The 26,119-nt window shown below is 41.0% G+C and overlaps 1 protein-coding gene across 2 annotated transcripts in view; it reads right to left on the bottom strand.

The window, feature by feature from the left end:
* LOC112248220 (disabled homolog 2-interacting protein-like) overlaps positions 1–26,119 on the bottom strand; it is a 111,650-nt gene that overhangs the window by 84,171 nt on the left and 1,360 nt on the right. The gene's annotated exons all lie outside the window — the stretch shown is intronic.

Raw genomic sequence — 26,119 nt, 5'->3', positions numbered from 1 at the left:
TGTCTATCAATTCCCCATTACATACATCACCAGTAGTACATTTACTGTTAATTCCTATAATTTCAAATCTACAATGTTTGTTTGGTTACGTTAATTTCTGTTAATGCATTCAGTACCTCACTGGGGCAAAGCTTCTTCCATCCAGGACCTCTATACCAGGAGGTGTCAGAGGAAGGCCCTAAAAATGGTCAAAGACTCCCCCCACCCTAGTCATAGACTGTTCTCTCAGGCTACCGCACGGCAAGCGGTAGTGGAGTGCCAAGTCTAGGTCCAAAAGGCTTAATAGCTTCTTCCCCCAGGCCATAAGACTCCTGAACAGTTAATCAAAGGTCTACCCAGACCCCTCTGTTACACTGCTGCTACTCTCTGGTTTATTATTTATGTATAGTCATTTTAACTCTACCTACATGTACATATTACCTCAATTACCTAGACTAAAATTTGATTTGAATATATTATTATTCCAGTATTTTACCGTTCTTATTGTCAGAGTGGACATGTTGTTTGCAGAACACACAACCTATGCTTGTGAGAAACAAGTTTGTTTATTTAATTCCATTGACAAGTTGTCAATTTAGTCAGTGTCTCTTGTTTGGAGTGCTCCTGTCAATGTTGAGTAAGGACATGCACCTGATTACGCATAGTAGTAAGCCTATAGGCTACTTGGCCTGCATGTAAATGTAGGCATATGAATGTGCCCATCTGGGGATCTGATAGTATTTATGATTGGCTTAACGCACCACCACTAATGAGCTGTGTGTCACACCCTGACCATAGTTTGCTTTGTATGTTTCTATGTTTTGTTTGGTCAGGGTGTGATCTGAGTGGGCATTCTATGTTGTGTGTCTAGTTTGTCTGTTTCTGTGTTTGGCCTGATATGGTTCTCAATCAGAGGCAGGTGTTAGTCATTGTCTCTGATTGGGAACCATATTTAGGTAGCCTGTTTGGTGTTGGGGTTTGTGGGTGATTGTTCCTGTCTCGGTGTTTGCACCAGATAGGGCTATTTTGGTGTTTCACGTTTCTTGGTTTAGTTAGTCTATTCATGTATAGTTTCTTTATTAAAGAACCATGAATAATCACCACGCTGCGTTTTGGGCCGCCTCTCCTTCGACACAAGAAAACCGTAACACTGTGGAGCTTCTCAAAGTAATTTTTTCTTAACCTAAAACAGCAAGCAAACAAAGTCTGTTTTTAGATCCATTGAGAATGACAATAGTTTGTCAATGTATTTTACTAATATTTCCATCTCTCTCCCTTTAGATAACCACTCAGCATGAAAGGGAAAAATGTCATGCTCTGATCCAGTGGAAACGTCATACAATTGGCCTACCTGATGAGCTCTTATCCCTTGCACAAATAGCCTACAGCCGTGTCTGTCCCGAGCTCACTGGCACAGGAATCTCTGCGGACTCAAGTTGATACAAATGTTTCAAGTTTGTCGCAGATTGGCTACCGCATAGCCTATGTGATTTATAGGATATATTCTACCTGCAGGATGCAATGTTTTTATTTGTTGTCTTTATGTAGGCTATTTTGACATAGTTGACAATGGCAATAGAAGTTCGTTTTTGGGTTTGTATCATTTTTATTTGGATAGAAATGTAAATAACCACATGACAATGATTGAGATACGAAGACGTTATTATAAATTATATGAAACTGTTCCACGAAAATGTGCATATGAAAACCATAACTGGCACGCAGATCGGTAGAAATAGTAAGATAAATGGTCATTCCACATGAGAAAGGTTGCCGACTCCTTGTAGCCTATTACTGGCAACTTCAGGAGAGTAACAGCAGAATCTGCAAAGCCAGCAGGAGCGAAAGGAGGATGGTCAGGTCAAGGCTTTTTTATACTGGTTATCTTGATCTCTGGCTCCCTCTGGAGTTATGCGTTTCTTATTTCATCAAACAGTGTGCTTAAAGCATCAGACAAGCTCAATACATATAGTTTTTTAAATAAAAATAAACACGTTAAAATGTTTTTTTTCTCTCCCTAGGTCAACCAATATTCCTTTTTTTGTCAGGGACAGACCTTGTTTACTGTGGTAGCCTACTTGTTCACTACTATACATCACACTTTCTCCTGGGATATTTAGGTTAGACAAACCTCAGTGAAGTGACAAACAACAATCCTGAGGGATTCATTTTTTGGTGGAGGACTGTCCCATAGGATAAAACAGTAGTTGGTTATCCCTGTTTGCAGCTCTGGTCCTACTCCTGGAGTGAATGTGCTGTCTGTGCAGACGGGTCTGACCCAGTAGTCTGTAGTATTAGGACTTCCTCCCCAAACCTTTCCTCATTGTGCCTGACATTTCAACCTCCGATATACTAACAGTCTGCCAGAAACCTATTCAGACTATTATGACTATTCAGTCATCACTGTTGTACTGAGCTGAGCAGTTTCTGATGTCATGTGCTAGACTAGAGAACAGCACTGCACCTACATGTCAGGATAAACAATCTTGGGGAGGGGGACAATTCCTGTGAGGGGTTGAGTTCTACTTCTGAGGGGGCAGGTCAGGGGTCATGCTTGTGGCCTCTCCGGCAGCGTGCCGGTGTCAACTCACAACCCCAAAAATAAATAATTTTAAAAAAATATTATTTTTTAGAGATACCAGTGCTGAGAGTTCGTCCTTGAAGAGCAGTATAGAGGTACAACCCTGGTGATAGGCTATATTATGATGCAATGTTATTTTTTTAGACGTTGACAGCATGTGACCCTACACCCCCAAAGCCTTGACCGGGGAGCACGTGCCGTCAGCCCAGCAACAGTGCTGCTACTGTTACACTCCCAGTCACGTACCCCTCACATGTCACCCTTGGAAAAACAGCCTGTCACACACCCCTCTGAGCCCCTCACATGTCACGCTGGAAACAACAGCCAGTCGCACGGCCGGGAGTTTGTCCTGGCAACCTGAACATACTAGGAAAAACAAAACCCTACTTATACTAGTTCGGGGATGTTAAACATACGGCCCAATCTGGCCCAAACTACTAAAATGACTCTGTCTTTCACAAATCATGCTAAGAGGCTGGGGAATGCGTTAGGGCTGTGTCGACACCAGTAGCACAATTTTGGGGCAAAAATGAAAACATGAAGCGGACTATACTCTTTGGTTCTTTGAAAACCTGCTGTATGTAAAATATTGTGTGCTATAGCTTGGAAAATAAATAAACGTGACTCTGGATGACAACATAAGGATGTTTGTTTAGAACATTAGGGCTGTTTTCCTAAAGAAGTTAAATCCACTTTCTGTTTTGTTTCCTTGCCATTATACTAACAAGTATCACAATAATGGTATCGTCCCAGCCCAAGCATGTGTTGGGGCGGCAGGGTGGCCTAGTGGTTAGAGTGTTGGACTAGTAACAGAAAGGTAGCAAGTTCAAATCCCAGAGCTGACAAGGTACAAATCTGTCGTTCTGCCCCTGAACAGGCAGTTAACCCACTGTTCCTATGCTGTCATTGAAAATAAGAATTTGTTCTTAACTGACTTGCCTAGTTAAATAAAGCTAAAATAAATATGTCCCATCAGAATTCCCAGATGGAGATAAATGTGTAATCTTATGGTATGTTACAGTATGTTACATGTACCTGAGACTGCTGCTTGATCAAGCCCAGTGGAACAGACATGATAACATTACTACAGGAATGCTAAGGTATGACTGCGTGGCGTTGTGGGTATCCCTCACTGCACAACTGTACATGGACTAGGTTCAAAAACAAGAACTCAAGTTGGATCACCCTTCGAGGAAGCAGTAGGATTAAAAGCAACAGAGGCAGTGCAGTCAGATAGACTGCCGACCTCTCTTTGAACTAGAGGTCGACCAATTATGATTTTTCAACGCCGATTGTTGGAGGACCAAAAAGAGCCAATACTGATTAATCGGACGATGTATATATATATATATTTGTAATAATGACAATTACAACAATACTGAATGAACACTTATTTTAATATAATACATCTATAAAATCAATTTAGTTTCAAATACATAATGAAACATGTCCAATTTGGTTTAAATAATGCAAAAACACAGTTTTGGAGAAGAAAGTAGAAGTGCAATATGTGCCATGTAAAAAAGCTAACGTTTAAGTTCCTTGCTCAGAGCATGAGAACATATGAAAGCTGGTGGTTCCTTTTAACATGAGTCTTAAACTTCTTAACTGGGAATATTGAAGGTTGTAGTTATTATAGGAATTATAGGACTATTTCTCTCTATACCACTTGTAATTCATATACCCTTGACTATTGGATGTTCTTATAGGTACCATAGTATTGCCAGCCTAATCTCGGGAGTTGATAGGCTTGAAGTCATAAACAGCACAATGCTCGAAGCACAGCAAAGAGCTGCTGGCAAACGCAATAAAGTGCTGTTTGAATGAATGCTTACGAGCCTGCTGCTGCCTACCACCGCTCAGTCAGACTGCTCTATCAAATCATAGACTTAATTATAATAAACACACAGCAATATGAGCCTAAGGCTCCATTAATAAGGTCAAATCCGCAAAACTATCATTTCAAAAAAACGTTTATTCTTTCAGTGAGAAATGGAACCGTTCCGTATTTTATCTAACGGGTGACATCTTTAAGTCTAAATATTGATGTTACATTGCAGAATGTTCAATGTTATGTCATAATTATGTAAAATTCTGGCAAATTAATTCGTTTTGATAGGAAGAAATGGTCTTCACACAGTTCGCAACGAGCCAGGCGGCCCAAACTGCTGCATATACCCTGACCTCTGCTTGCACAGAATGCAAGAGAAGTCACACAATTTCAATAGTTAAAATAAATTTGTGATAGCAGGCAATATTGACTAAATATGCTTGTTTAAAATAATATACTTCTGTTTCGATATTAAGAAAGGCATTGATGTTTATGGATAGGTACATTGGTGCAACAACAGGGCTTTTTTTGCGAATGCTCTTGTTAAATCATCACCCGTTTGGCGAAGTAGGCTGTGATTTGATGATAAATTAACAGGAACCGCATTGATTATAGGACAAGCTAGATAAACTAGTAATATCCTCAACCATGTGTCGTTAACTAGTGATTATGTTAAGATTTATTGTTTTTATAAGGTTAATGCTAGCTAGCACCTTACTTTGGCTCCTTGCTGCACACTCGTAACAGGTGGTCAGCCTGCCACGCAGTCTCCTCGTGGAGTGCAATGTAATCGGCCATAATCGGTGTCCAAAAATTACGATTACCGATTGTTATGAAAACTTGAAATCGGCCCTAATTAAATCAGCCATGCCGGTCGATCTCTACTTTGAACCATGCTCTGCCCAGGAGTAGCTAGACATTGTCTGCCCCCACACAGAGCTGGCTATCATCAATGACTGATGATACTATTACTGCCCCTGCTGCATTATGCTATGCCCTGGGCCCATATTCAAAGTATCTCAGTAGGAGTGCTGATCTAGGATCAGTTCCCCCACAGTTCATATAATCCTATTCATTATGATCCAATCTGATCCTAGATAAGCACTGCTTCTCTGAGATGCTTTGTGAATACTGGCCATGATCTCCTCCCAGGGGCCCATCCACACAAGTAATCCTGTCCTGTCCAAAACAACCCCAGAGTGTTGATGAACAAATATATGCTCCATCTTTGGCAGGGAGGCAATATGTTTGGAGAAGCCTTTTGGGAGGGGGGGGTATGTGCGTGCGCGCGCTGGGACCCAGGCATTATTTCACCCACACAAAACTGTGCAGATTAAAAGCTCCCGAATACCACTCTAGACTGAGGAATTTCTCTCTAGAAAAATGTAATTAATTTGTTAAAAGAGACAACTGGACAGAATTGACAGAAGAGAGAAAAAAGTGACAGGATACCATACTGCAGGATTCAACTAGATTCAGCTGTGGGATGATTTGTTCTTGAGTGGATGGTCAGGGGCCCGGAACATAACTACAATTATAAACTGGGTGGTTCAAGCCCTGAATTCTGATGGGCTGAAAGCCACGGTATATCACACCGTATACCACAGGTATGACAAAACATTTTGTTTTACTGCTCTACTTACGATGGTAACCAGTTTATAATAGCAATAAGGCCCTTCAGGGGTTTGTGATATATCACCAATATACCACGGCTAAGGGCTGTGTCCAGGCACACCACATTGCGCCTAAGAACTGCCCTTAGCTGTGGTATATTGGCCATATACCACATCTCCTCAGGGCTTCATCAAAATTTGACCAAAACATAATTACAACTTTAGGGGGTGAGTGGTGCAAAGAAAAGTAGCAGTATCATATAATTTCAGTTATTCAAAGCAATATTACTTGTGTTTGTTATGCAGTCTGGCTCCATCAATAGATACAAGACATTCCCTCTCCTCCTACTGCACATGGCCCTGAGGGTCACGCATTCTCATCCCCCACAACCACTTTTCCACTGTGGTGAATATTCTATTAGTCCTGGCGCAATAGGGGACAGTAAGCTAAGCATAGTAATGGGATGCACACCATTTGTGTGGCTGTTAACCTGTATATCACCTCAGTATGTGTAAGCATTGAAAATGGATCCACAGAACTGTGGATGTCTCTAAGCAGGTTTCCATCCAACCTTTTTATGCGAGTAAAGTACGTCAGATAAAATAATGTAACGACGGGCCTGATGGAAACAGCAAATTTGTCCGTAAACTTTCCAAATGTCTACAAAATAAATACGCTAGACAAGGTGGGATATTTTTTGTGTCAGTAAAATCTATTAGACAGTGGTGGGTGATAGGAATCAAATTAAGCTGGTAATGTTTAGGTATATCTATTCTGTGGTGCCTCTAGTCATGGCCCCAAATGTTTTCATGCAGCGCCCTCCTTTGGAGAAGGGGAGAAGTGCTATTGAACTAGGGTGGATTATCAAAGGCTCATCCAGGCTCTGAAGTGTGCACTCCCTTAGTCTGCGCTTACTTACACCAATCCAATGTTATTCAATCCATGAGTGGAGTGCGCAAGTATACACTTTGGGTAGGGATTCGGAACACAGCCCATGTATCTCTTTCCCTACTACTGATGAGGTCGTGTTTCATGATGTTATTAGAAAATTGCTTTCAATTTGCTAACAACATCATTCACGGAAAAATCTTCAAAAACATCCCTCCAGAGACTAGGCTATCACAGGAGGTTGGGGGCACCTTAATTGGGGAGGACATGCTTGTGGTAACGGCTGGGGTGGAATGAGTGGAACGGTATCAAATACATGAAACACATGGGTTGATGCCATTCCATTTGCTCCATTCCAGCCATTATTATGAGCCGTCCTCCCCTCAGCAGCTTCCACTGTAGGCAATATAAAACAAAGTGACTAAAAACATCTCTTTCCGTATTTTTCCATCAATGACAAAACACAAGGTTTCAATTAATTAAAAAGCTGTAACACAGCCTACAGTAGTATCTTTAAACAGCCGCAGTCTTCAGCACAGTGGTAACTACACAGGACATCAGCTTGCTTCATTACACATGCAGAGAACAGAGGAGAAACCGCCTGTGTGTTGAGAGCGGCAGAAGCTATTGTGTACATTTGACAGATCCCAATGAATTATAGGATGACGTTGAAGACACTGTCTGTTTTATCTCTGGACCACAGTGGCCTGGACATGAATACATTTAGAGACAGACGAGAAAATTGGCACCACCGTACAAGCATGTATGTGCCAGCATAACAAAAACAGATTCATTATCTATGCAAGAACATGCATTTTGTGAATGTAAATAATGAGTTGATTTGTGATGTGAATTATAACGGCATTGTCATTGCTAATGTTCTCTGCATCTGCCTTTTAACATGATAAACCTACAAAAAGACCTTTATCAGCTCAGTTTGATTTGAATGGCTTCAATAGGCTTCATTCATCAGACAATATGACAAGAATTAACACACACCACACACACACACACACACATCTCAGTGTGAGCAAAACAGGATTATAAACTCAGCAAAAAAAAAGAAACGGCCCTTTTTTAGGACCCTGTCCGTCAAAGATCATTCGTAAAAATCCAAATAGCTTCACAAATCTTCATTGTAAAGGGTTTAAACACTGTTACCCATGCTTGTTCAATGAACCATAAACAATTAATGAACATGCACCTGTTGAACGGTCGTTAAGACACTAACAGCTTACAGATGGTAGGCAATTAAGGTCACAGTTATGAAAACTTAGGACACTAAAGAGGCCTTTCTACTGACTCTGAAAAACACCAAAAGAAAGATGCCCAGGGTTCCTGCTCATCTGCGTAAACGTGCCTTAGGCATGCTGCAAGGAGGCATGAGGACTGCAGATGTGGCCAGGGCAATAAATGACAAGGTCCGTACTGTGAGATGCCTAAGACAGAGCTACAGGGAGACAGGACGGACAGCTGATCATCCTCGCAGTGGCAGACCACGTGTAATAACACCTGCACAGGATCGGTACATACGAATATCACACCTGCGGGACAGGTACAGGATGGCAACAACAACTGCCCGAATTACACCAGCAACGCACAATCCCTACATCAGTGCTCAGACTGTCCGCAATAGGCTGAGAGAGGCTGGGCTGAGGGCTTGTAGGCCTGTTGTAAGGCAGGTCCTCACCGGCAACAATGTCACCTATGGACACAAACCCACTGTTGCTGGACCAGACAGGACTGGCAAAAAGTGCTCTTCACTGACGAGTCGCGGTTTTGTCTCACCAGAGGTGATGGTCGGATTTGTGTTTATCGTCGAAGGAATGAGCGTTACACCGAGGCCTGTACTCTGGAGCGGGATCGATTTGGAGGTGGAGGGTCTGTCATTGTCTGGGGCGGTGTGACACAGCATCATTGGACTGAGCTTGTTGTCATTGCAGGCAATCTCAACGCTGTGCGTTACAGGGAAGACAACCTCCTCCCTCATGTGGTACCCTTCCTGCAGGCTCATCCTGACATGACCCTCCAGCATGACAATACCTCCAGCCATACTGCTCGTTCTGTGCGTGATTTCCTGCAAGACAGGAATGTTTGTGTTCTGCCAAGGCCAGCGAAGAGCCCGGATCTCAATCCCATTGAGCACGTCTGGGACCTGTTGGATCGGAGGTTGAGGGCTAGGGCCATTCCCCCCAGAAATGTCCGGGAACTTGCAGGTGCCTTGGTGGAAGAGTGGGGTATCTCACAGCAAGAACTGGCAAATCTGGTGCAGTCCATGAGGAGGAGATGCACTGCAGTGCTTAATGCGGCTGGTGGCCACACCAGATGCTGACTGTTACTTTTGATTTTGACCCCGCCTTTGTTCACAAACACATTATTTCATTTATGTTAGTCAAATGTCTGTGGAACTTGTTCAGTTTATGTCTCAGTTTTTGAATCTTATGTTCATACAAATATTTACACTTGTTAAGTTTGCTGAAAATAAACGCAGTTGACAGTGAGAGGGCGTTTCTTTTTTTGCTGAGTTTACAAACCAAGGAATGTAGTCGAATTAAAAAATGACATTAAAAAGTTACTTATTGTTGAAGTAAAACATAAGAAATAGGATGACTGATTAATTATTCACTCAACATTTATCCTCATGAATGTGAGGCTTCAAACTACTGCTAAGAGTATCATGACAGAAAAGGGTTCTAAAGAAATCATCTAAAAAGAGAAACCCCTCTTTCTCCAATCTGACAAAGTCATTCAACGACCCGCAGAAATTATACATTTAATAAAAAAGAAACATACTTAGAACACACATGTAATACATTTCAGTGGTAACTGAAATATGTCAGCTATGCATTCAGACATTACATACAGCAATCCTTTCATTATTCGTCCAACAATCCCACCAGCCAGCAAGCAGAGATCTCTGTGCAATATTCATGTACACTGACAGCTTAGTCCCTTGAGCCTGCAACCTCAGGGCACAGTGTGGATTGGGGATTAAGCTAAACATAGTAAAGGGATGGAAACCATTTGTGTGGCTGTTAACCTGTATACCACCTCAGTATGTGTAAGCATTGAAAATGGATCCACAGAACTGTGGATGTCTCTAAGCAGGGTTCCATCCAACCTTTTTATGTGAGTAAAGTACATGTTGGATAAAAGAATGTAACAACGGACCTGATGGAAACAGCAAATTGGTCGGTAAACTTTCCAAACGTCTACAAAATAAATAAGCTAGACAAGGTTGGATCTTTTTGTGTCGGTAAAATGTATTATGCAAGAAAGTGCAGTGGAAATGGCTTTATGCATAAATATTGCTATAATAACCATCATATCAAAGTAAACTTGGAGTCACGCGATGACATGTTGTGTGGTCCTCCCACTAGACTGGTTGGGAAAGCATGCAGTTAATTAGGCTACAGATGAATGATGATGAACTTCACAGGGTGGTGAAAGTGCACGGTGATGAGTGATGCTCCTTTCCAATAAATATTGAGGGTCTTATTCTGGTGACATGATAATCAATGCTTGGCTGCTGTTTGAAAAATCAAAAATAATCTCGCTCATTTTGTCCATAATAAGCTCATCATGTAGGCTAGCCTACTCGCACTTTATCTGTTGGCTAGAGGACACGTTTCAAAACCAGATTGAGCACATTCACTATATAAAACGCACATTTCTTCCTGACAAAACCCATCAGTAGACTTGAAAATGCGATGGAAACCCATTTAACGTAACTTAAATTTAAAAATAGTCAGTAGATGGGAATTTGACCGCAAAAGTTATTTTGATGTTCAGCACGCACAGCCTTTTATCTGTAACAAGTTAATTTAATGGAAAGCGGTGGGAAAATGAAATGCACAATTGTTTTTTATGCAGATTTTAGAATATTCACATGAAAACCTGTCGCCAATTGGATGGAAACCTAGCTAATATGCTAGATTTAGAGATTAAGTCAATAATCTCAGTGGGTCACGGTATTGTGATTACCAGACGAGTGACGTGGCCGACTGATCCCGATTCAGGGCTTTCACACAACAGGATGCCAACATACAAAGCCCTGCCAGCGGTATTCTAAAGGTTTTATGAACACCTCTGCACAGGACGTCTATTGAGTCATGCAAGGGCAGAGATTATTGTGTGGAATGGGGATTAAGCTAAACATAGTAAAGGGATGGACACAATTTGTGCGGCTGGTAACCTGTATATCACCTCAGTATGTGTAAGCATTGAAAATGGATCCACAGGATTTTGGATGTATCTAAGCAGATTTCCATCCAACCTTTTTATTTGAGTAAAGAACATGTCGGTATAAAAAATAAAAGTCACGACAGGCCTGATGGAAATGGCAAATGTCAGTCAACTTTCCAGATGTCCACAAAATTAAATACGCTAGACAAGGTGGGATCTTTTTGTGTCAGTAAAATGAATTACCCAAGAAATGGTGGTGGAAACGCATTTATGTGCAAATATTGATATAATAATCATCCTATTGCACACACAATAACCATCATATTGCACATGCACAGCCTTTCATCTGCAACAACTCCATTTAATGAAAATCTGTCGCCAATTGGATGGAAACCTAGCTAATATGCTAGATTTAGAGATTAAGTCAGTAATCTCAGTGGGTCACGGTATTGTGATTACCAGACGAGCAACGTGGCCAACTGATCCCGATTCAGGGCTTTCACACAACAGGAGGCCAACATACAAAGCCCTGCCAGCGGTATTCTAAAAGGTGTTCTGTACAGTGCTTCACTTGCATTATATCATGCAGGTTTTATGAACACCTCTGCACAGGACATCTACTGAGTCATGCAAGGGCAGAGATCACTGTTATTATGAAGATTCTCTGTGAAACAAAGACTTCATGTCATGAGAGAGGAGAGCATGTATCTTGAACATCCTCTTAGGCCCTGTGACAATCACTAAGAGCAGGTCAGAACTTGCCCAAGAAAAAACACTTTAATTTCCTGTTTCCAGCATAATCTGATGATGAACACAACCCATGTTTCCAATCCATGGGACAGGCTATGTTCATGCAGTCTCCAATCAATACAGTCGTAAAATAGATTTAACTCTCTCTTATAGCAACATTGAGACAGACAGTGATTTTCCGGATTGGAAACACTGAATAACTTCGAGACAATTTTCTCTGAATTAGCCCTACTGTCTCAAAGTAGAATTACTTTGTGCTGAGTATGTTGTTGGTTTTGTTGTTGCTACAAAGTGCCTCATTCTAATTAGGCTGCAGACTTCATCAAAACAGAGGAGAAACAATAACAATCATGTCTGTGTATTTTCTTTACATCAATCAATGTTTTTATTAAACATTTCTTTTTAAAACTGAACAAAATGTTTGATTGCCTAAGAGTATTTAATAATTTCCCCCCTCAATCCCTCCCCCCTTAACAATGTCAGTTGCCAAAACAACTCATAGTAAAAACATAATTTCAATCAAGGTAACTTGGTTTACTTTCCCCAAGTGATTTAAAACACATCCAGTCAATGTGTTTGTGTCTGAAAAAGAACAGGGTCCAGAAAACACACTGGTTGCTGTTTTGTCAGCGTTCAAATCCAGTTCCCACAACAGTCTGAGCGACCAGATCTTTAAAAAAACATCTGGAGAAGTTTGGGCTGACCCAATTCCACCCCAGACACTCCTGTCAGAGACAACTTTGGCTAAAAACTCTATAAAAAGTCATGCCTTCATATAAGCCTATATACACAAAAGTATGTGGACACCCACTCCAATTAGTGGATTCTGCTATTTCAACCTCATCCGTTGCTGACAGGTGTATAAAATCGAGCACACAGTCATGGAATTTCCATAGACAAAGAATGGCAGTCGAATGGCCTTACTGAAGAGCTCAGTGACTTTCAATATGGCACTGTCATAGGATGTCAGGTCGTCACATTTCTGCCCTGCTAGTAGAGGTCGACCGATTATGATTTTTCAACGCCGATACCGATTATTGGAGGACCCAAAAAAAGCAGATACCGATTAAAATCAGCCAATTTTTATGTATTTATATATATTTGTAATAAATGACAATTACAACAATACTGAATGAACAGTTATTTTAACTTAATATAATACATAAATAAAAATGAATTTAGTCTCAAATAAACAATGTTCAATTCGGTTTAAATAATGCAAAAACACAGGGTTGGAGAAGAAAGTAAAAGTGCAATTTGTGCCATGTAAAAAAAGATAACATTTAAGTTCCTTGCTCAGAACATGAGAACATATGAAAGCTCGTGGTTCCTTTCAAACATGAGTCTTCAATATTCCCAGTTAAGAAGTTTTAGGATGTAGTTATTATAGGACTATTTCTCTATACCATTTGTATTTCATATACCTTTGACTATTGGATGTTCTTATAGGCACTATAGTATTGCCAGCCTAATCTCAGGAGTTGATAGGCCTGAAGTCATAAACAGCGCTGTGCTTCAAGCATTGTGAAGAGCTGCTGGCAAATGCAGGAAAGTGCTGTTTGAATGAATGCTTACGAGCCTGCTACTGCCTACCACTGCTCAGCCAGACTGCTCTATCAAATGTCAAATCATAGACATAATTATAATATAATAAACGTACAGAAATACGAGTCTTAGGTCATTAATATGGTCAAATCCGGAAACTATCATTTTGAAAGTGAAATACGGAACCATTCCGTATTTTATTGAACAGGTGGCATCCATAAGTCTAAATATTGCTGTTACATTGCACAACCTTCAACATTATGTCATAATTATGTAAAATTCTGGCTAAATTAATTACGGTTGTTGTTAGGAAGAAATGGTATTCACACAGTTCACAATGAGCCAGGCGGCCCAGACTGCTGCATATACCCTGACTCTGCTTGCAAAGAACGCAAGTGAAGTGACACAATTTCCCTAGTTAACAGTAATTCATGTTAGCAGGCAATATTAACCAAATATGCTTGTGTATTGATTTTAAGAAAGGCATTGATGTTTATGGTTAAGTACATTGGTGCAACGACAGGGCTTTTTTCACGAATGCTCTTGTTAAATCATCACCCGTAGTAGGCTGTGATTTGATGATAAATTAACAGGCACCGCATTGATTATATGCAATGCAGGACAAGCTAGTTAAACTAGTAATATCCTCAACCATGTGTAGTTAACTTGTGATTATGTTAAGATTGATTGTTTTTCATAAGTTTAATGCTAGCTAGCAACTTACCTTGGCTCCTTGCTGCACTCCCGTAACAGGTGGTCAGCCTTCCATGCAGTTTCCTCGTGGAATGCAATGTAATCGGCGTCCAAAAATGCTGATTACCAATTGTTATGAAAACTTGAAAATCGGCCCCAATTAAATCGGCCATGCCAATTAATCGGTCGACCTCTACCTGCTAGAGCTGCCCCGGTCAACAGTAAGTGCTGTTATTGTGAAGTGGAAACATCTAGGAGCAACAACACCTTGCAACACTCACTACTGAGTTCCAAACTGCCTCTGGAAGCAACTTCAACACAAAAACTGTTTGTCGGGAGCTTCATGAAATGGGTTTCCATGGTCGAGCAGCCACACACAAGCCCAAGATCACCATGCGCAATGCCAAGCGTCGGCTGCAGTGTAAAGCTCGCCACCGTTGGACTCTGAAGCAGTGGAAAAGCGTTCTTTAGGAGTGATGATTCACGCTTCACCATCTGGCAGTCTGACAGACGCCAGGAGACCGCTACCTTCCCTAATGCATAGTGCCAACTGTAAACTTTGGTGGAGCAGGAATAATGGTCTGGGGCTGTTTTCCAAGGGAAATCTTAACGCTACAGCATACAATGACATTCTAGACGATTCTGTGCTTCCAACTTTGTGGCAACAGTTTGGGAAGGCTCTTTCCTGTTTCAGCATTGGCCGCCTTTCGTTCCAGTTCTCTGCTGCCTGTGACTGGAACGAATTGCAAAAATTGCTGAAGTTGGAGACTTTTATCTCCCTCACCAACTTCAAACATCTGCTATCTGAGCAGCTAACCGATCGCTGCAGCTGTACATAGTCTATCGGTAAATAACCCACCCAATTTTACCTACCTCATCCCCATACTGTTTTTATTTATTTACTTTTCTGCTCTTTTGCACACCAATATCTCTACCTGTACATGACCATCTGATTATTTATCACTCCAGTGTTAATCTGCAAAATTGTAATTATTTGCCTACCTCCTCATGCCTTTTGCACACCATGTATATAGACTCTCTTTTTTTTCTACTGTGTTATTGACTTGTTAATTGTTTACTCCATGTGTAACTCTGTGTTGTCTGTTCACACTGCTATGCTTTATCTTGGCCAGTTGCAAATGAGAACTTGTTCTCAACTAGCCTACCTGGTTAAATAAAGGTGAAATAAAAATTTTAAAATGACAATGCCCCCATACACAAAGCGAGGTCCATACAGAAATGGGTTGTCCGAGATCGTTGTGGAAGAACTTGACTGGCCTGCACAGAGCCCTGATCCCATCAAACACCTTTGGGATGGATTGGAATGCCGACTATGAGCCAGGCCAACATCAGTTCCCAACCTAACTAATGCTCGGGCTGAATGGAAGCAAGACCCCACAGCAATGTTCCAAAATCTAGTGGAATGCCTTCCCAGAAGAGTGGAGGCTATTAAAGCAGCAAAAGGGGGGACCAACTCCATATTAATGCCCATGATTTTGGAATGAGATATAGAATGACTTTTGGTCATGGAGTGTATATGTGCAATTATACGTCTAGGTCTACTGTCTATACATAAGTGCTGCAAAAATACATGTTTATTTTTTGCATGCCTACAGCATTGCATAGATCATTGAGAGACAATTGCTGTCATTGTTCAAACCCGGGACTGCAAAGCGAGGCTCCAGTGATCAGAGTCCAGGGTTTCTCTTTGTCTTAATTTCATTTAATTTCTTAGACTAGTGCAACCCACATTCTGCAGCTTTGTAATCTAACAAATATGCATCGCTGAAAGAATGTTCCAACAACCTCCAGCCCCTGAAATATCTCTGCCATGCTGCAAGCAGTTTAGAGGACACATGAAACCTTGACAGGGGCAGGTTTCAGTTAGTTGTTTTCCCCCCTTCATAAATGCAATTCATGCCTCTGGAGAGGGTGGTAATACAGCTGTGATAGGATCTAACCCTTTTGGAATCCTAGCCCTCTTAGGCATGTCACATACGCTCAGTCACCCACCCCTCAGTCTGGTCTGCTCCTTCATACAGCACCTAGTGCTGCTCCCTCCCACCTGCGCCCACCCGCTGCCGTGAGAGGCTTCTCTGTGAAAAGCCTGGGGGCTGTGAATTCTCCAATTCTCCACAGCTCTGCTCTTCCAAAAACAAGAGTAATCTCCGGAGCTCTCTCAAATCAGCAGTGTTCCAAAATCTGTTGTTGTTTAAAGCCAAGGCCAGGCCAGAAATACAGGCAGAGGTGTTTCACGCCAGGCTGCGGAAAATGTCTCATGAGCAGGAAACAGAGGTCTGGGTGACCTACTTGAGTCTGCATGCTGTTCCCATCTTTTTTGTAGTCGTGCATATGACCCATGTGAGATATTGGGTATTTATTAGGTACTCCCATCTAGTAGTGGGTCGGACCCCCCTTTTCCTCCAGAACAGCGGTACATTTATGCTGTGAACAGCCTGTTCCATCTCATCCCAAAGATGCTTTATTGGGTTGAGGTCTGGGGACTGTGCTTGCCACTCAAGTAAACTGAACTCGCGGTCATATTCCAGGCAATTTTTTTTCACTCCTCAATTGTCCTCAAATGTTGGTGATCGCGTGCCCACTGGAGCTGATTCTTCTTGTTTTTAGCTGATAGGTGTGGAACCCAGTGTGGTCGTCTGATGCAATAGCCCATCAATGAAAAGGATCAACGAGTTGTGCGTTCCAAGATGTCGTTCTGCACACCCCTGTTGTAGCGCCATTTTTATTTATCTGTTATTTTACCAGGTAAGTTGACTGAGAACACGTTCTCATTTGCAGCAACAACCTGGGGAATAGTTACAGGGGATTAATGAGCCAATTGTAAACCAGGGATTATTAGGTGACCGTGATGGTATGAGGGCCAGATTGGGAATTTAGCCAGGACACCAGGGTTAACACCCCTACTCTTACGATATGTGCCATGGGATCTTAAATGACCTCGGAGTCAGGACACCCGTTTAACGTCCCATCCGAAAGACAGCACCCTATACAGGGCATTGGGATATATTTTTAGACCAGAGGAAAGAGTGCCTCCTACTGGCCCTCCAACACCACTTCCAGCAGCATCTGGTCTCCCATCCAGGAACTGACCAGGACCAACCCTGCTTAGCTTCAGAAGCAAGCCAGCAGCGGTATGCATGGTGGTATGCGGATGGCATTTGTTGGTTGGTTGCCCGTCTGTTAGCTTACACAATTCTTGACCGCTCTCATCAAAGAGCTGTTTTCACCCACAGGATTTCGCTGACCGGATGTTTTTTATTTGACACACCATTCCCGGTAAACCCTAGATACTGGTGCGTGAAAAACCCTAGATACTGGCGCGTGAAAAGCCCAGGGGGGCAGCCATTTCTGAGATACTGGATCCGGCTCACTTGGCACCAACGATTATACCACGCTCAAAGTCACTTAGGTCACTTGTTTTGCCCATTCTAACGTTCAATCAAACAGTAACTGAATGCCTCACTGACTGTCGGCCTGCGTTATATAAAAAGCCATGGCCATGTGACTCGCTGTCTGTAGGAGCGATCAATTTTTGTGACCGGGATGGTGTACCTAACTGTCCAGTGAGTGTAACCTTCACTGTTGGCTTTCAAATCCCAGTTTTGGTTGTGGAGAAGCTTCTACTTGAGACTGGTCCTCATCACTACAGTGAAGGATATCTTTATACTCAAAGATAACTAGTGATACCAGATAAAGGATTGTTCTAAACACCCTAAATCAGCTTATTACTCCACCCAGCTCTGGCCAACAAAAACTTTGCCAAAACTTCAGTGCTAATTCCAGGTCTTGTGCTCTGCATTGGCTTTCATCTAGAGCTGGGCGATAAAGGGAAAACGTCCATATCACCATAAATGGACTCAATTATCACAATAACGATCAATCTAAGGATAAATAAATTACATTAATGTGCACCAGTTACTTAAAAAAAAAACGTATATATATATATATACATATACACACATATATACACATACATATATATATACACATATATACACATACATATATACATATACAAAGCTATATATACACATATACATATATATATATACGTATATACATATATACACATATACATATATACACATATATATATATACATATATATACATATATATATACATATACATATATAAAGCTGACTGAGAGAATGCCACGAGTGTGCAAAGCTGTCATCAAGGAAAAGGGTGGCTACTTTGAAGAATCTCAAATATAAAATATATTTTCTTGGTTACTAAATGATTCCATACGTGTTATTTCATAGTTTTGATGTCTTCACTATTATTCTATAAATGTAGAAAAACAGTAAAAATAAAGAAAAACCCTTGAATGTGTAGGTGTGTCCAAACTTTTGACTAGTACTTTTTAAACATTTAATTTCACCTTTATTTAACCAGGTAGGCTAGTTGAGAAAAAGTTCTCATTTACAACTGTGACCTGGCCAACATAAAGCAAAGCGACACAAACAACAACACAGAGTTAAACATAGAATAAACAAACATACAGTCAATAACACAATAGACTTTTTTTCTATGTACAGTGTGTGCAAATGATGTAAGATAAGGGAGGTAAGGCAATAAATAGGCCATGGTGGCGAAATAATTACAATTTAAACACTGGAGTGATAGATGTGCAGATGATGATGTGCAAGTAGAGATACTGGGGTGAAAATGGAGCAAAAATAACAGTATGGGGATGAGGTAGTTGAATGGGTTATTTACAGATGGGCTATGTACAGGTGCAGTGATCTGTGAGCTGCTCGGACAGCTAGTGCTTAAAGTTAGTAAGGGAGATATGAGTCTCCAGCTTCAGTGATTTTTGCAGTTAGTTCCAGTCATTGGCAGCAGAGAACTGGAAGGAAAGGCGGCCAAAGGAAGAATTGGCTATAGGGGTAAACAGTGAAATATTCCATGCTGGAGTGTGCAAAAAATATTCCATGCTGGTGACAAAATGGATGGCACTGTGATAGACTACATCCAATTTGTTGAGTAGAGTGATGGAGGCTATTTTGTAAATGACATCGCCGAAGTCAAGGATCGGCAGGATAGTCAGTTTTACGAGGGTATGTTTGGCAGCATGAGTGAAGGATGCTTTGTTGTGAAATAGGAAGCCGATTCTAGATTTAATTTTGGATTGGAGATGCTTAATGTGAGTATGGAAGGAGAGTTTACAGTCTAACCAGATACCTAGGTATTTGTAGTTGTCCACATATTCTAAGTCAGAACCATCGATCGGTTGAAGAGCATGCATTTCAATTTACTTGCGTTTAAGAGCAGCTGGATGCCAAGGAAGGAGAGTTGTATGGCACTGAAGCTCGTCTGGAGGTTAGTTAACACAGTTTCCAAAGAAGGGCAAGAGGTATACAGAACGGTGTCGTCTGCGTAGAGGTGGATCAGAGAATCACCAGCAGCAAGAGAGACATCATTGTTGCATACAGAGAAAAGAGTCGGCCCGAGAATTGAACCCTGTGGCACACCCATAGACTTCCAGAGGTCCAGACAACAGGCCCTCCAATTTGACACACTGAACTCTGTCTGAGAAGTAGTTGGTGAACCAGGCAAGGCAGTCATTTGAGAAACCAAGGCTGTCGAGTCTGCCAATAGGAATGTGGTGATTGACAGAGTCCAAAGCCTTGGCCAGGTCGATGAATACAGCTGCACAGTACTGTCTCTTATCGATGGCTGTTATATCGTTTAGGACCTTGAGCCTGGCTCAGGTGCACCCATGACCAGCTAGGAAACCAGATTGCATAGTGGAGAAGGTACGGTGGGTTTCGAAATGGTTGGTGATCTGTTTGTTAACTTGGCTTTCGAAGACCTTAGAAAGGCAGGGTAGGATAGATATACAGTGGGGCAAAAAAGTATTTAGTCAGCCATCATTTGTGCAAGTTCTCCCACTTAAAAAGATGAGAGATGCCTGTAATTTTCATCATAGGTACACTTCAACTATGACAGACAAAATGAGGGGGAAAAAAATCCAGAAAATCACATTGTAGGACTTTTAATGAATTTATTTGCAAATTATGGTGGGCAATAAGTATTTGGTCACCTACAAACAAGCAAGATTTCTGGCTCTCACAGACCTGAGGCTCCTCTGTCCTCCACTCGTTACCTGTATTAATGGCACCTGTTTGAACTTGTTATCAGTATAAAAGACACCTGTCCACAGTCACACTCCAAACTCCACTATGGCCAAGACCAAAGAGCTGTCAAAGGACACCATTTTTTTATGTAATATGACATTTTGCCCATATCGCCCAGCCATAAGATTTAGGCTACAACATTTCAAACATCACATCCCTTTAGTAAAGTCTACTTATCGTTATTATCCAAATCAGTAAAATGTCCTCGATAAATGATTGGTTTGGTCAGTATCGATCATTTTCTGTTTATTGTCCCAGCTCTACTTTTATCAGGATTAGCAATCCTATCAATAGCATGCTGACTGTGTGTCTATATGTAAAGATTAGGATTGCAAAGTTTCAGAAAGATCCAGAAAATTGGGAATGTTTTCCGGAATTTTACAACCCAAGTAAAGATTGAGATTGTCATAATTTATCATCCAAGCGACATTATTCGAGCACATGGAGGATTCTAGGAGTGAGTGAGCGTGGCAAATGAATGGAAAAGATGGGTTTCCCTCTGGAGAACGTGGTTTGAAAAGTGTACAGAAATAATGTCCTGATGGAAGGATAATAAGCAGTGTTGTGTACATTCTCTCTAGACGGACCTTCTCAATCCAGTTGGTGGTAAACTGGTAAGGAACTATTGTTTCTGCAGGCAGTGTGACTCTGAGCTATTGTACATTGACGAGAGCAGTCTAGAGACACAAAATGCAATCACTAGACAAGGTGTACAGCATCCAACCAGGTCTGAAATACTTTTAAGCCAAACATTCTTGACAACACAGCACGATGCAAACAGCAAAAAAACAACACAAAAACCATCCTCATGCTGCATGGTTTCACTCAAGTTTACAGGCTATTACAGCCCTGCCACATTTCTGTGTCTGTTTTAATGTATTGGAATGTGACTCCTGATGGAGAATTATACCATTAAAATTCACACCAAGCTGGTGTTTAATGCACCTACTGCTTGCTGACTTAGACCTATACAGTACAACACAAAAGAACTTCACTTTGGTGACTTATGGGTGGTGAAGTCACAACTTGGCATGATTGAAGAGCTACCGGCTGGCATTTCTATACTGGCGTTACCATGGCAGCAAACTATATTTTTACATCTAGATTGAAAACATACATATCAACTCAAAATGGTATTGGTCACACGTGCCAAATACAACAGGGTGTAGACTACAGTGAAATGCTTACTTACAAGCCCATTCCCAACAATGCAGATTTTAAAAGACAAATATTTGCGAAATGAAAAACAAAATAGTAACACAAAAACAATAACAAGGCTATATACAAGGAGTACCAGTACCGAGTCAATGTGGAGGGGTACATTCAACAGCATTGTTGACTCTCTGGAGTTTTGTGATTGGAATGTACAGTACCTGTGGATTGCACTGCCACGTGAGTATGTCTTCCACAAAGAGCACAAAGCAATGAAGGGACTCCCTGGAGAGATACAGTCTCTCTCTCTCTCTCTCAGCAAAAGATCACAGCTGGGAAAGGTGTAAGGATAAGGGCAAACTTCAGACATACTTTTTCTCACTCCAAAGAAAGAGTGCCTTTGATCCTTCCCTCTGAAAGCTAAACAGTAAGTTAGAGACATCCACAATGGCCCGGCCGTTTCCCCCTTCTCTCAACTCAAAGAGAGGCCGTCACAAAATCAAGCCTGCCTCTCCGAGGTGTGTCCCCCACTCTTCCATGAGTAAAGAAAATAATAGAAATGAGGCATCTTTCTCTCTGTGGCATTCAGGGGAACAAGCACTGCAAAGAGCTACATTCTTGGCTTGAGTAGCCAATCAGAGGGCACGGTATATAGGGAGTCAGGCTACAGTAGGTAGCTGGAGTCAGAACTGAGAAGGCAGGCTTCACAAGCCTTGTGAAATGTCCTTCAAAAGAAGTGTCATGACGTTGGCCTGGGGGTAGGTTTATGACAGTCAAAAATACCTCTTCCCCACTTTTTCCTCTCTCTACCCTACTGATGTTACATTTGCAAAACCCTTTGGTTAACATAGAGATTCTGGGAACATCAGAAGATAGGGGGAAATGAACTATGTTCTGGTAATCCGACCAATTGAACATATGTGGTGGTACATAATGAATATGATGTCAGTTCGGTTGTCATCTGAGACATTCTCATCAATGTTAAGATGACAAACTCTACAGGGGAAAGTCTACACATCAGAGTTATTAGATTCACATGGAATTGTTGTTCAATTTAAATGTTTGAATATGAAATTATTTGTGATGGGGTGAAATGTGATTTTAGCTTCTAAAATGTGAGATTTGGGTTTTCATAAGATAGGGCTCTGCTCAATCAGCGGCCCGCCCCTGTGAAGGGACATGGGCTATAAAACTTTTCAAACACGTCCTCCTCTCCCTTCCTATATAAAACCCTTGACAACAATATAACCTCCTGTTCCGAGGACGTGAGGACGACGGTTTGATGTCAGAATGGTTCAGATAATAACTACAGAACGAAGCAAACATCAGCGTGAGCTTTGGTTGCGAATGGTATGAACTTTGAACTCTTATTCACTACAGAAGTGATACCTCCTAGCCGTTGAGTTAGCAACAGCCGCTGCAAACGAGGGTTAGGAAGGAACAGACAGAGTATCCCGTCTACCACACAACGACATTACTACAACGTATTCAATTTACCAGCAGAGACATTCTTCAAAGGACAAAGGACTCGGTTGGGCAACACGGCCTTCCATCTACCACCAACCTACCGAAGCGCAGCTCAGAGTAAATATTTATTTAATTTTCCTTTTCCAAATAGGCGGTAATTTAGAATGCATAAGATACTGTATTTACGATAGCACAGCTTCACCCTTTGTTCCTCAGTCTCCCGCTCTTTCACTCAAACCCAGCCCTTTTTTTTGTGTAACCAGCTGTCATATCTGTTCCGCCCGCTAGGGACATTTTCCTTTATGATGTAATTTGTAATGAAGTTATGATTTAAATATGTGTAATTCTGTGTGATTAGTTAGGTATTTAGTAAATAAATAATTAAACCCAATTTTGTATTGCTGATTCAACTTGTTAGCCAGGGTTCGTGCAGATAACCAAGAATTTACAACTTTCAGATGAGACTGAAATAAGATGATGATTAATATTGACTGCTATTGATGTAAAATATTACTAGGTCTTTAAGAGTTTATTCGGAAGATAACAGCTCTATAAATATTATTTCATGGTGCCCGACTCTCTAATTACATTTACATGATTAGCTCAATCAGGTAATATTAATTACGGCAAAATTATTTTATAGAATAGCATGTCATATCACTTAATCCGGCATAGCCAAAGACACGACAAAGCATAGTGAAATGTATCATATTATCACTAGCATACGGAAAAATAACATGGCTTTGAAAGTATGGTCTTGTTGTGAGATTTTTAAAACATTTTATCTGCGATTTCTCTGCCATAGCCGGCCGCTGTTTCTTGAACAACGGTGTCCTTGGCTTACAAAGAGGGGTAATACTGTTCTGAATTTATGCAAAATACTTTCTCTCTCTCTATGCTATTCCACTGTATGTTCTCAACTCATCGCTATGAGTCTATCATTGTGTGGTGCACTCCAGCCCACTGCCCTGACTAGCTGTGCAAGACAGAACTTCCTGAGTGGAGGACTATAGAAACAACAGTGAAGATTGGGCAGGGGATTAATACAAGTCAGCTGATTTTTCACAGACAAAGACACTTATGTGCAGCATGTGAGGTCAGCAAATTGCCCTGGCGTATGACGGCCAGCTGAGCCAAGTTCCTCTCTGAAGGAATTCGGACTTCAAATGTCACAAGCCCACACACTTTAACATGTTTATGTGTATATGTCAAAGACGGAGCACGAGATCTACAGTGAAGGGACATCTACTTATTGTCTTCTCCTTGGCAGCTCAACATTTAACCAGTGGCTCAACAGGTGGAGTTTAAAGAATAGAAAAAGAGAACTAGTGTGTCAAATACTTCACACCATTTAGTCAAACCATGTAGCCTAATCTAGTCAACATTTTATCTTTATTTTTATATATCTGACAATTAAATCAGTTACTCTGATCTCATAATACAACTGAGCTGAATAAAGGGACCCGTATCATTAAATCGCAAACATTTCATAGAAATGTCAAATCTCTCAAATCAGTACCTTGCTCTCGAGGTGAATTGAAGTGTCAAAGGCAACTGTCATCATACCGATCAGTAAAACCACTGAAGCACATAGCAGGAGCATTGACAACTGAGCCTTGTTACTATATTCAAAGACAATTTGATGAGTGACAGCCTCATGTTTCCACCTAAATGACATGGAAGAGCTGGTGTCAGCTAGCCAACATACTTTCACAACTGTACAGGATAAAGTGGATTTAAAAACAAAAACTACCATTGCATAGACTAAAAAGGTTACAAATGAATCTTCAACACTTATCAGTTTAAAGCTAGATTTAATGCACCTACGCAGTTTAACGCCCCAAAAAGTTGAGTCAAAAAGAAGTGTAATAAATTCAGAGGCAAGCACTTTGCCTTTCAAGAGGGCCAAAATGGACCCATTAAAATGTCATCCACAATCCTCAGCTTTAACTCAAAAGGCATGAGCAAGCCGTACCACTTTTTTAAGGGGCACTGTAAATAATCCAATGCAAATAGACTTTCAAGATATTATTTTCTAACCTATATTAGAGTTCTTTGGTCACGGAAATAAGGCGGACACTTAATTGCCAAGATGGCACCGACAGACATGGCAGTTCTGCTTCTAGCTCCTAATTCCACTTATGTACACTGGAGGCATTTTTCAATCTGGAGGGGGGACTCATCCCAAGCAGACCAGTTCTCCCATGCTAGAGGGGATAAAAACAAAACTGTTTAGCCTACTTGGTCAAATTGGAAGGAAAAAAACATGGGAGATTTTTAGTAAACCGCCGTACAACACATTTTACAGTTTATAATTGTTTCATTGACATTTCAAAATCAGGCAACAGTGGTTAGATTATTTGGTTTGAAAGACATACTGTATCTAAATGTTGGCAGTGAAAATGACCATTTTTGTAACTAGGGAGACATCTAAATTGATGAACAAAAGGATGGGACCCAAGTATAATGCCACTGTGGGATGTTGGGTCTTTCTCCCCAACAGTAGAGTTAAGATCATCCCAAAACTGCAATAACATGTCCACTATAGGCTACTGCCAATCCATAATTGCAACACAGTAAGAAAATGTTGACAATTTTCATGCTAAAGCAGATTATGTCCAATTGAATAATTATGTCATCGAGATTATGCTAACACCTTGTGTTAGATTTAGGCCTACTGCAGGTTGTCTGGAGCATGTCACCCCTTAGTGTCAGAAAAACAAATGGTTTTGGATACTTAAGAGAATGATGAGTAAACACTATGTAATATTAACTGTTGATATTGCTATTTCAGCTCAATATTCATGAATATTTGAGAAGGAATTTCTGATTGTGTTTTTCAGCTGTTAGAGTAGTAGAGGTAAAAAAAGGTCTGTACCAGACCAGTATCTTTAGTACTGACAGTGAATCCTGCAAGTGCTAATATCCTTCAATTAATTATTCATCAGACCAATACATTGAATGCTCATAAAGATAGAAATTCTAAAATATGTATTCAAATTATCCATAGGGCATGTTAAATAGAAAAATAGGCGGATGTCTTCATTCAAACTCTTACGAACTAAAGAATAGTATAAGGAAATGTGTTGATCATATCAGCCATTGACATGAAGATACTGGCAGTTATGAACAAAGAAGTGTCTAGGTTACTGACTGGTGCATCAGGGGGAGTATAGGGCCAGCACAACCCAGACAAGAGCCTAGAGGAAGACTGTCTGAGCACCAACACCAGGATGGGTGACTACTCTAATCCATGCTCGACTGTATTGGT

This window comes from Oncorhynchus tshawytscha, linkage group LG04 (assembly GCF_018296145.1).
Source record: "Oncorhynchus tshawytscha isolate Ot180627B linkage group LG04, Otsh_v2.0, whole genome shotgun sequence".
Lineage (NCBI taxonomy): Eukaryota > Metazoa > Chordata > Actinopteri > Salmoniformes > Salmonidae > Oncorhynchus > Oncorhynchus tshawytscha.
The sequence above is the reverse complement of the archived record's forward strand: the minus strand, read 5'-3'. Positions and strand labels throughout refer to the sequence as shown.